The following is a 12831-nucleotide window of genomic DNA, read 5'->3' as shown; positions in this document are numbered from 1 at the left end:
TGCGCTAGCATCAGAGGTACATCAACATGGTGTTGTATCAGCATCTGTGGCACTTCCATCTGTGGAATTGGGGCTGCAATGGCAAGACTGTCATAGATCTGGCATCCAAAAGCATGTGCCATATCCTACACTGGCATTTCAGATTGGCATTTTAGAAGTATACAATTGCACCATGAATGAATGCAGCACTTTAATATCGCCCAGATTGCTCCTCAGGATTGGTCTGGATTCTCCAGAAAACAGCATCCATCTGCAGGGGATGCCCAAAAGCAATTGTGCTTGGGAAAATAAAATTTCCCAATTGTGCTTGGGAAAATAAAAAATTTCCAAGCAAAGCTGGCATTTTCTGATCCCAACAGGGCCCATGAGGGGTGCAGTGGGGTACACTGTACCTGGCAACAGGGTCAGAAAGGGGGCCTGGGAGTCAAAGAAGGGCAGCGGGAAATTTCCTGGGATCTCAGAAAATGCTGGCATATATTGTACAAAGACTGGTAATTGCATTTTGCATAAGCCTTATGTAGTTTTATACACAGGTAGGGCTTCAATATCCATGGATTTGCGGTATCCACGGATCCAGTATCTGTGGATCTGGCTCTGCATGGGTCCCCAGACTCCCACTGAGTCATAGTGCACCCCACCTGAGCCCTCTGAAGGCGACTGGAGCTGTGCTCTGGTCACCTCAGGAAGGCTTTCTGAAGCCTGCAGAGGCAGTGGGTGTCTGCCTGCTGCCTCTGCAGGCTTCAGACTGACTGTTTTGTCTGAAAAAATGTTATTTCTGGTTTCCTTTTTAAGCAATATAGGGCATTTTGAGGCCTGGGGAAGCCCTCTAGGGGCTGCAGTCCCCTTTGGAATGGTTATGGGGCTGAAAATTGCAGATTAGATTATTCACAGTCCAAGAATGGATTCCCCATGGATACTGAGGCCCCATCTGTATTGTAATTCACAGAGATTATGATCCAATGATTGTATGAAATTCTGATCCATTGGAGAGGGGAAAGGGGCCCAAAAGAAACTTTGTACCCCTTGATAAAATTCCTCTCAGAGGCCATGAGTAACAGCCCAATCACATCCTGTCCTGGAGGAGGCAGGCTGGCAGGCCTGTGCCGCATCCAGAGCAGGGTTGGGGCTGGCTGTGGCGCAACTCGGAGCAAGGGGAAGTAATTGGCACTGGGCCAAATGGGGCTACTTGGATCTGGACAACTTGATCTGAGCAGCCCAGCGTTAAGCTGGGCCACCCAGGAGGGGGGTTAGGATTCAGTCCAAGTGCCGGATTCTGGCACCAACGCCCTCCCAGGCCTGGTCTGTCCCTGACCTGCCTGCTGCTCGCCCTTCCCCTGCCATGGAACCCGCCCCCCCCAGACCCCTACACTGGCTGAGGCAGGCCGGCACAAACCTTACTATCCACTGGTGCTGCAGAGGCCAAATCTGGTCTCCTGACTCTCCTGGTGGCACTCTCCTTGCAACACCTCTGGGCTCCTCTAAGTTCCATTGTGCTCCGTGAGGCCTACTCCCAGGAAAGTGCGCATAGCGTAAGACTGCTGCTGATTCCATGGTGAGGAACCAGCCTATGGCTGTGTAACCCTAGGCACATTTTTATGGGAGGAAGCCTCAGGGGACACAATGGGACTTACTTCTGAGTAGACACCCCCACTAGGCTGGGGCTCTTAGAGCCCAATCCTATGCATACATTTTATTGTGCTCCATGGGGCTTACTCCCAGAAAAGTGTGCTGAAAGGACTGCCACCGACTCCATGATGAGGAACCAGCCTTTGGTCATGTAACCCGATGCACATTTTCCTGGGAGTAGGCCTCAGGGGACACAACGTGACTTACTTCTGAGTAGACACCTCCAGGAGGCTGGTGCATAGGACTGAAATCCTATGCACACTTGCTTGGGAGTAAGTCCCATTGAACACAGAGAGGCTTACTTCGAAGTAGACATGCATAGGCTTGTGCTCTTAGAGGTGTGTGTGTGTGTGTGTGACACATGCACTGACATTTATAGGTCAGCACACACACACACACACTGCCCCCTCACTGGAGTCCTTTGAAAGGTGCTGCTGTGTGAGGTGAGGCAGGTGAGGCAGAGCCTCCCCACTGGAGTCCTTTGAGAAGCACCACCTCCACGTGAGGCGCTCAACCCAGGCGTGGGTTTGGAAGGACTCTGGTGGGGAGGCTCTGCCTCACCTGCCTCGCCTCACCCCCGAGCCCAGACTGGGCGTGGTGAAGGCCCACAAGGGCCCCCCGCCAAGACCCCGCCTGGCAGCCTGCTCGGGAGGACCCCCTTGCAGCCAGCGGGCTTGAGCGAGGCCGCTCCTGAGGGGGCGCTCGCGAGGCGGGGGCGGCGGCCTGGCGCCATCTTGGGGGCGGTGCTCGCCGTGCCCCGCCCCCGTCACGGCCCCGCCGGCCTCCACTGCTCTGCGCTGCGCCGCTCTCCTCTCCATGCTGCCGCCGCCAGGGCTCCTCGGCCGCAGCGCTCCCGCCCGGCTCTCCTCCGAGGGAGCGCGGCTGCAGCAGCAGCAGCAGCAGGGCCTGGCACGGCCGCCGCCATTTGCAGGCCCCTCCGGCCATGGCAGGTGAGTGGGGGCGGGAGGGGGCAGGCAGGCAGGCCGGGTCTCTCTCCCCTCCAGGGCCCCCCAGCCCCCCATGCTCTCGTCTGTGCACGCATGTCCGTTCACACGTGCACTCACACACGTGTAGGCCTCCCCTGGTCACCCGCACGCCACCGCCTCGTCCCTCCTCCTCTGCTGCCTCCAGGCCGTGGCCCCCCTTCGGTGCACGCATACGTGTACACACGTGCACTCATACACGTGTAAGTCTCCTGCCACTCATTCCTTTGGTCACATATGACCACCACCTCCCGCCACATCCCCCCATCTGCTGACTTGTCTCTTTAGCCCCTGCGGGGATGCTGCCTTTCCTCTGGCACCCCTGCATCATCCAGCCCTTGCCCCCCCTTCTGTCTGTGCATGCATACATGTACCTACACGCACTCTACACATGTAGGTCTCCTGCCACATATTCCCTTGGTCACACCTGTGCACCACTTCACTCCCCCTACATCCCCTCCCACCCACTGCCTTGTCTCTCTAGCCCCTGCAGGGATGCTGCCTTTCCCCTGGCCCCCTAGCATTGCCCAGTCCCACCAGGCCATGCTCCCCATGCTCATTCAGTTTATGCACACATACATGAACACGCGTGCACTCATACACGTGTAGGTCTTCTGCCATCCCTACTCTTGGTCACAGGTGTGCACTGCCTCACCCTCCCCTTGCTGCATCCCTCACTACCTCTGACTCCCCTCCTCTCACTACCTCCCCTCACTTCCACTAGCCCCTGAAGGATGCTGGCTTTCTCCTGGCCTGCCAGCATCACCCAACTCCGCCAGGTTGTGCCCTCTCATGCTCATTCTCTCTGTGTACACGCATGCACTGTGTTCTCTCTGTGTATATATACACATATGCACTCATATATGTATAGGTCTCCTGCCACCCATTCCCTTGGTCATACATGTGTACCACCTCATCCCTCCCTACATCCCCCCACCTGCTGCCTTGTGTCTCCAGCCCCGGAAGGGATGCTGCCTTTCCCCTGCCCTCCCAGCATCACTAGCCCTACCAGGCCTTGCCCCCCCACTTATTCTGTCTATGCATGCATACATTTACATACACACACACATGCATGTGTAGATCTCCTGCCACCCATTCCCTTGGCCATACATGTGCAGTGCCTCATCTCCCCCTCTGCTGCACCCCCCCACTGCTTTTGGTCCCTCCCAGGGATGCTGGTTTTTCCTGTTCCTCCAGCATCGCTCATCCCCATCAGCCCATGCCCCCACTCATTTAAACTGCCTGCATATGTGTACACATATGTACTCATACATATGTAGGTATCCTGTCACCCATTCTGTTGGTCACACGTGACCATCTGTTGGTCACACATGTGCACCATCTGACCCCCCACTGCATCCCTTGTTCCCCAATGTTTTTGATCTCTCCCCCAGGTTGCTGACTTTTCTCTGGCCTCCCAGCATCACCATACCCACACACCCCTTCTCCCTGGAGGCTTATGCTATCTATCCATCTATCTTCATCCCTCTATCATCTGTCTATCTAGTGTGTGTATACATGACAATTCTACCCTAATTTACATGGGAGTAAGCTCAATTGAGTATAGTGGGGCTTACTTCTGAGTAGACATGCCTAGCTACACACATGCATGTAGCTATCTTGCTATCCAGTCTCTTTTTTCTCCCTTCTGATGCTCTGCATTGTCTCCCTTGCCTCTCCTCCTTCCTGGGTAGCTGACCTGTTTTCCATTTGCCCGGCATCCCACTTCACACTCAGCAACCCCCCATGTTTAAACTTTACCTTCTGTTACCCATATTACCCTTCCACCATCCTTTCAAGGGGTCTTATCCTTCCTCCAGGCATTACCATGTTCTGGCACAATGCCCCTTATCTTTTCTTTATAACCCCCCTCCCCCATATTTTATATCTGCCCTGTATTTCTCTCTATCTCCTTCCATTTTGTTCTGTCTCCTTGGAAAGATAGGCTCCCTCCCTCCTCTATTAGCTAATATTCCAAATGCAAGCCTCTTGTTCTCTTTCTGCACCTGAATCCTGTAGTATGCAGTAACTTCTTCCCTCTTCTATCCCCATCTCAATAATATGCATAATTGCTTCCTTTTTGCCCCACCCCCAGAATAATATAATAATAATAATATAATAAAACTTTATTTTTATCCCGCCCTTCTCCCTAACGGGACCCAGGTGTGCTTGGAAACCTTCATGCATTGCTCTTGTGTGTGCTCTCTCTCTCTCTAGTAATGCAGCTGCTGTTTGCACAGCAGCCACACCCCCCCTTGAACTCCTCTTTGCAGTGTGTCCAGAGACTCCCCCATCACCTCTTCTTTCCATCCTGCCATTCTCTGTCTGTAGGCATCCTGCTGTCCCTTCTCTCCTTTTTTTGCCTCAGTCATGCTAGTGCAGAGAGATTTTTGTAAATGCCAAATTATATTCTTTCTGGCCATACCCATTGCCCCATTACACAGTCTTCCAAAATGAGCAGTTTTGGTTCTCCTTTTCGCCCCACCCCCACAGCTGATTTTATTCTGGTTTTCTACTTTTAGCAGCCCATTTCCTACACCTACACAGGCGCTTTTGTTTTTATATTAACCAAACATCTGTTTAGTTTGTCTGTTACTGGTGTTCCATCAAAGATATTTTTAATCATATGATAGCTTCTGCTAGATTCTGCCATTTTTCCGTGTGCTTTGCTACCTTGCACCTCAGATGATAATGTCTTGATATCCTGGCAGATATTAGCCTCATTTTGTTCCCTTGTTTATTTAATAATAGCATCCTATCCATTCCCTGTGTGCTAGAAGAGCAAACATTGAGCTAATTACTGCAGGCTTGTTGCTTTCAAATTAACTGTTGGAAAGGATAAGGAGAGCGAAGTGGTCTAGTGCTAGTGAGAATCTTCTGTCTAATTAAAAATGGTTTTTTTAAAACATTGTAGTGGGTGTAACCTCTTTTTTTGTTTGTGTGTGCCCGTCTTTCTGTGACACAAAATGGGGGAGCAGACATGTAAAGCTTGTAAACTGGATGATGAATTTAGGCTAATTCACCTGCACTCATGGACCACTTTCTCTGTCTGATCTTTTTCCTGTGGTAGGAGGGCACAAGAATGTGCATTTCCTGTGTATTGTAAAATATTTTTATTAGAAGGAATTAAAGGAAATGATATTGTTCAGAGAGCAGCACGATTAAGGCTTGCAAAGCAAGTGTATCGTCTAAGTGGCTTCCTAGTAGACTTTATCAATACACTTATTCTTAAACAGTAACATGTTCACACTACAGTACTTTTCAACTCTTCATTGTGAAACTGACATGATTCCCTTGCTCTCCAAAGATAAGCTCTTAACACAACCTTGATCTCCTCCTAAGGCTGGTGTTTTTTTTATTCTTCATGGGCAGCATAGTGCATAAATGGTGAGGCAAGTAACTTGTGTAAAGGGCTATAATTAGATTCTGTGGAATGTTCTTGGATGTGGGCAAAATTCTCAGGCGAATACAAAATAGATTGGTTTCTGAAAATCAGTTTTGAGGTGTGAGATGTGTTTTTTCTTCACATTGATTTTTAAAAAGCAGCAGTTGAGATTCTGTGAGTGCAGTCACATGCTTCTCTTAATGCAGGATTAGCTGATGTGCTTAAATTCCATGGTAATTATTCCATTTCTGTGCAATTTGCATGCTGTCGCTCCTGGACAACTGACTAGTCCCAACTACCCATTTTCATTGAAAATTCTCTAGTAGAGCAGGGAGCTGAGAAAGAGGAACTAGAATCAATCTGTGAATTTGCCATGAATGGCTGAAATAATAGGCTTTCCTGGTCAAACCCAATTGTGTTGACCTCCAAGATGGTTGGATCAATGTCTGCTGGATTTTCAGTGGCTAGAGTGCTTCTTGCTGTCACTTAGAATGGGAAATGTTGGTGCTCCTCAGATGAGGGATACTGTGCTGAAACTGCAGTAAAAGCACATCCTTGGGAGAGAACAGAATGATCTGGGGAAAAGGTGGAACAGCAAAGAACGGCATAACCTTTACAGGGCTGCTACTAATGCAGGAGGAACAAGGGTGCATTGGGTAATTCATGGGAAAAATCCTACCACACTATGAGAAGTCCAATCAATTGCCTTTGATGGCTCCTTTTTGCTGTCTGGCAGTGCTAGTGGTCGATCACCCCAAGAAAGGAATTGGCAGTACAAGGCCCATAAGTTCAGGGATGGCTGTTAGAGAAATAGTAATCTGTAGTATCCTGGAAGTGCTGTGGCTAAAATCAGAGGCCTCTTGGTTGGTTTGTAACTTCAGCTTATTTGTAAAAAGGAAATCTAAATTATCTGGTTTAATAGCAGTTAAGACCCCATTTGCTTATGCTGCAGTATTGTTGGCTCAAACTCAGGGCCCAGTCCTATCCAACTTTACAGTGCTGGTGGAACAGCAAAGCAGCCCTGAGAAAAGGGAACAAATGCTCCCTGCCAGGGAGGAGGCCTCAGTGACTGTTCCCCTCCTGCAGGATGCAGTGCATACCTCATTGGCACGACTGCACCAGCGCTGGAAAATTGGATTAGGTTTTGACCCTCAGTTTGTAAAACAGAACATGGGATTTTCCAAGAATATCAACTTGCTTGGAAGAAACTTTCAATGAGCCTTTCAATGAGCCAATGCATGAAGATGTCTTTCAACATTTAGCCAGGTGTTCAGATGCTGCACCGGAGTACTTTGACCTCTATACGTTACAAGCAAAAAAATGAAACTAAAATGAGCACTCTGCATTTTTGAGTTCTTAGTCTGTAAATAGCTCCAGGGTTTAAAGTGTACATTTTGTTTTACTTGAAATCTTCCAAAAGAGGATATTACAGTCACTGTAAGCATGGGACCATCCACTGTGATGTAGTTAAAGACAAGAATTAAATAATAAAGCATTGAAAACGAGTTGCATGGTGCGTTTCATTGCTGTCTTTCAAGCTGTGTTGCAATGAAAGCAGAATAGGATTTGATCAGAAGGCCTTCCTTTAATTTTGCAATGGCTTGTACAAATTCTTCCCAATAACACTGTGTGTGTGAAATTGTAGAGGTTTGAGGATCTTGAGGTAGTATTCAGCTCTCCTCAAAATGACGGAAGGCCAAACATCCAATAATTATCAAATTATTCTGACATGATATTGTGAAATCTTGAGGTTTGTACATTTGTCAGGTTAAAAATTCCCCACTATGTGAGTAAGGCAACACCATTCCAAATTTGATGCATCCAGTCTTGTCTTTCAAGGCTCTTTCTCCAAAGGAAATTCATACGTTGTGATCTTTCTGTGCATGAATACAAGTATTTCTGATAAAGTTTTTTGAGTTTATGATGTGAGACTTTGTGCCCTGATGCTTAAAAAAAAAAAATCTGGATACCATAAATATTGATACTGATTTGTCCTACACCATATATATATGGCGTATATCTAAAGCTTTAGATATATAAACCTTTGCAGAACCCAAATGATTATGATCTTTTTCTTGGAGTCCCTACAGTTTCATTTGGGGCATTAGGAATATGTTTTGAACTTTTGTCTGGTTTTTTTTTCTTAACAAGTAGTACTTTTTTCTTAGATAATGTCATTCTTTGTATTGGAATAGAAATTTAACTATTTTGACTGTTTAATTGCCAGCAATGCCAGGAGGTTGATACTGAAGGGTTTGGGATGATGGTTTCAGAGACTGATTAGAACAGTGGTCTTGTCAAAAGCTGAGATCCACTTGAAATTCCTACTTGCAACATGGGACCCGCTATCAAGAGCTCAGTGGATAAGAAGAGTGCAAATGTGTCATTCTGCCTCTTCTTTCCACCAAGGCCAGTTGTGAGGAGAGTTAAGAGTGAAATATCAACAGTGTGCACTTGATTTTGAAATTCAGATAGAGCCTATGGCCTTCTCTATGGTCACCTCTTGTGATGTCACTTCCAACTTCTGGGAGACTCTGGTTTTGTGCCTCTGTTTGTACAGTAACTGTCGTCACAAATTGTCTTCCTCTATTGGAGAAGAGAAACAATTTCTTATGACGTACAGTTGCCATAGAAACAGTCACAAAACCTGGAAGAGTCTTTTAGCAATTTTCAACACTGGTTCAAACTCCCTTGGCACACCTGCAGACCTTTCACAGCACACTGGTTAACCCATTTTTGTCCGGCCCACAGGTGTACATAAGAACATGCATCAGGCCCCACTGGATCAGGCCATAGGCCCATCTAGTCCAGCTCCCTGTATCTCACAGCGGCCCATCAAATGCCCCAAGGAGCACACCAGCTAACAAGAGACCTCATCCTGGTGCCCTCCCTTGCACCTGGCATTCTGACATAACCCATTTCTAAAATCAGGAGGTTGCGCATACACATCATGGCTTGTACCCCGTAATGGATTTTTCCTCCAGAAACATGTCCAATCCCCTTTTAAAGGCGTCCAGGCCAGTCGCCATCACCACATCCTGTGGCAAAGAGTTCCACAGACCAGCCACACACTGAGTAAAGAAATATTTTCTTTTGTCTGTTCTAACTCTCCCAACACTCAATTTTAGTGGATGTCCCCTGGTTCTGGTGTTATGTGAGAGTGTAAAGAGCATCTCCCTATCCACTCTGTCCATCCCCTGCATAATTTTGTATGTCTCAATCATGTCCCCCCTCAGGCGTCTCTTTTCTAGGCTGAAGAGGCCCAAACACCGTAGCCTTTCCTCATAAGGAAGGTGCCCCAGCCCCGTAATCATCTTAGTTGCTCTCTTTTGCACCTTTTCCATTTCCACTTTGTCTTTTTTGAGATGCGGCGGCCAGAACTGGACACAATACTCCAGGTGTGGCCTTACCATAGATTTGTACAATGGCATTATAATATTAGCCGTTTTGTTCTCAATACGTTCTGGGAATATGTTTGTCTGGGACAATATGTTCTGGAACATGTTTGGTCCCAGTTGCGTATATGCAATACTGGGGAGAAATGACTTTTAAAAATCACTGCAGTAGAAAGAGAAGCCAAGTTGAAGAACATGCCACAGGGAAGAGTGGCAGATAGTTGGGAGACTGGGGAAGGCCACTAAAGATGAGAGCTGGCCGAAACATCTCTCCAAAGCCAGTCTCCAGCAGATTTACTTCACTTAGGATTCCTAACCCTGGCTACCATTCAAACTGTGCAAACCTCTGAACCTGAAAAGAAATTAGTTTTCTCAACGACAACCTCCTAAGGCAGGGGTGTCAAACATAAGGCCCAGGGGCCAGATGCAACCCATGGAAGCTTTTTACCCGGCCCTCAAGCTCTCAGCTGCTGGGCAGTGCTGAGGTGTTACTGCTAAGAGGGCAGCCCTCACAAAAATTGGGCTCTCCCATATCTTGAAATATGAAAAAGATTTGTGTGTTTTCTCTTGTTATTTGAAGTTAATGAATTCCTAAGTGAGAAAAAGTGCTAATTTTTGGTTATGAGTTGTTTAATGACATCACTTCCTGCCTAACAACATCACTTCTGGCCCTGAGCAGGCATCATGAATGCCATTCGGCCCTCAGTATGAAACGAGTTTGACACCCCTGTCCTAAGGTCTGGTTGTGAAATCACTTTTGGCTTCTGACCCAACTGGCAAAGACCCCTGGATTAGAAAATTATTGAGGTACAGTTCTCAAACACTGTTTATGCGCCTTTCAAAGCATCTGCCTGCAGCTTTTTTTCTCCCTGCAACATGATAAGTCCAACGGCAATAAAGCTGAGGCTGATATGAAGTGCTTTCTTGAATTGAAAGTGTTCTGCAATTTTAAACCTCAGTTCTTGACATCAAAATCTAAATGTTCTGTTGGAATCCACAGATAATTGACTTGACTGGGTGTCAAGAGTTATAAAACTGTGTCTTTATGGTCTTAGCTGTGCTTTGAAGTACTTTGTCCTTTAGTGTTCAGGTCGATGGAATTGGAACTAATGTTTCATAAAAGCACAGAAGTTTTTCTCTTCATTTCGTAGTTGTACAATTGTTTTTTTTTTCTTTGCTCAGTGGTGCTGAAATGCTGCCACGGTTGTGGTGCTCCTCCTTGAGATGAACATGGAAGTTTCCTTACTCTCCCATGATTCTGTTTTGGCATATATCTATATTTGGGGAGGGCCTGTAACTCAGTGGTAAAACAGCTTCTTCATACATTTAGACCCCTGGTATCTCCAGCAAGGCTATCTGAGTCCTTGAAGAACTGTGGCCTTTCAGAATAGAAAACATCTAGTCAAAAGATCTGATTTGGTATAAGATATCTTCATATGTTTATGCAGAGGAAATAGTGCTGGGAAGATGGGCTGTGATTTTGGAGTCACTGTCATATCTGAAAGCTCCTGGAGGTGCTAGAGAACTAAAGAGAAAATGTTGTCCCCATCTTTAAAAAGGAGGATCCAGAAAATTACAGATTGGTCAGCTTGACATCAGCACTTGTGAAGGTTCTGGAACAGATGATCAACAACCCAATTCTAAATAACTTTTTGGTGCCAATGCATTCTCAATGCAGTTCCAAGGTAAGGAAACAAATGTTCCCTTAGCTAGAGGAGACCTTTGTGACTGCCCCTTCCATCAGAGGATGCAGTGCACACCCTCTGCATTGGTTGGCACAGCAGTTGGCACAGCTGCATTGGTGCTGGAAAGTTGGTTAGGATTAGGCTGTAAATGGAATATCTGTGAGCATTTAGAAAATAATGTCATAATTTTTAGGAGTTAGTATGGGTCTGGCGAGAGCAAATCATGCCAGACTAACGTAACCTCCTGTTTGGATAGAGTGACTGGTTTGGCAGGCCATGAAAATGTTGTGTGGACATAGTATATCTAGATTTCAGCAAAGCATTTGACAAAGTCTCCCACGATATCCTTGTGGATAAAATGGTAAAGTGTGAACTAGATGGTTCTAATGCTAGGTAGGTTCAAAGCTGGTTGAACAACTGTTCCCAGTGAGTGCTGATAAATGCCCTCCAGTCAACCAAGGTATTCAGTGTTCAGGGACCAAGCTCCTTATTCCTAGGTAAGTGAATAGAATTGCAGGCTTAGTGGACCACAAGCTGTACCTGAGCCAGCAGTGTGATGCAGTTGCAAGAAGCATCCAGTGCAATTGTGGGCTGCATCAACAGACACATAACATCCACGTTATGAAAAGAAATAGCTTAACACTATTCTGCCGTAGTCGGATATTGCTTGGAATACAGCATCCATTTCTGGGCACCACATTTTAAGGACATGGAAAAGTTCACAGGAGGCCATCCAGCGGTGCTGTTCTTATGTTCTTATGAATGGTGAGGAATCTGAAAACCAAGTCTTATGAAGAATGGTTAAAAGAGCTTTGTAAATGTATTGATTTGTTTTGGTGTGTAAATTACTTTCTGTTGAAAAGTGGTGTGTGTATGTATATGTATATGTGTATATATATATATATATATATATATACACACACACACACACACACACACACACACATATTCTTAATAGTTGTACTTCGTCTGGAGCAGAAAAGACGAAGGGAAGATATCTTCAAACAGTTGTCTTAAAAGTATCTGAAGGGCTTCATGTTGAAGTCAGGCAGGACTGTGGGTCGTGAGAGCAGGACGAGCAGCAATGGGCTGAAACGACTGGGAATTAGATGTAGGCTAGACGCGAGGAAGAATGTCCTACAGGAAGAGCTGTCCAGCGCTGAACCATCTGTCTCTTGCAGTTGCAGACTTTCTTTGGTTGAAGATTTTCATGTGGCAGCCACACAGCCACCTTTCAGGATGCTGAAGTTGCTGAATAGGAGGTTGAACTAGATGATCTCTGTGGCTGTTTCTCACTCTGCGATATGATGCAGTATTAATATTGGAAGGAGAATTCATGAAGATATGTCAAATGAAGCCTCTGCACCACTCTGTGCTCTTCTTTAAAACAAAATAGAATTTTAAAAATTTGCATTTTTTTCTTGAGTGTGTGTGTGTGTGTGTGTGTGTGTGTGTTACATAGACCACTGGTTCCCAAAATGTGGGTTGAGACCCACCAGTGGATCACAAGTTGATTTTTGGTGGGTCGTGAAATGTTTCTGAAATTTTTTTTAAATACTTTGCAAACACTCTTGCCCAAGTTGCAGAACAAAATTACAGCTGCAGGAAATGCAGATGGAGAAACTGCTCTCGTGGCTGGAATGCCTCTTCATGAGGTCCTCTTCATACCCCCAAATTAAATGTCACATTTTCCCATTTTCTCTAGTAATTGGCATGATGTAGATCACATGTGAACCCAGTTTCAGCCTTTTGTCTGG

At 46.3% G+C, this 12831-nt stretch overlaps 1 protein-coding gene across 1 annotated transcript in view; it reads left to right on the top strand.

The window, feature by feature from the left end:
- The first annotated feature begins 2443 nt into the window (after nt 1-2443).
- SLC23A2 (solute carrier family 23 member 2) overlaps nt 2444-12831 on the top strand; it is an 84560-nt gene continuing 74172 nt past the window's right edge. Inside the window, exon 1 of the mRNA XM_066639427.1 lies at nt 2444-2576. The gene's annotated coding sequence lies outside the window, so the exon portion shown is untranslated. The remainder of the gene's footprint in view (nt 2577-12831) is intronic.

This window comes from Tiliqua scincoides, chromosome 11, assembly GCF_035046505.1.
Source record: "Tiliqua scincoides isolate rTilSci1 chromosome 11, rTilSci1.hap2, whole genome shotgun sequence".
Taxonomy (NCBI): domain Eukaryota; kingdom Metazoa; phylum Chordata; class Lepidosauria; order Squamata; family Scincidae; genus Tiliqua; species Tiliqua scincoides.
Note: the sequence above shows the minus strand (reverse complement) of the source record. Positions and strands in the feature narration are given on the sequence as shown.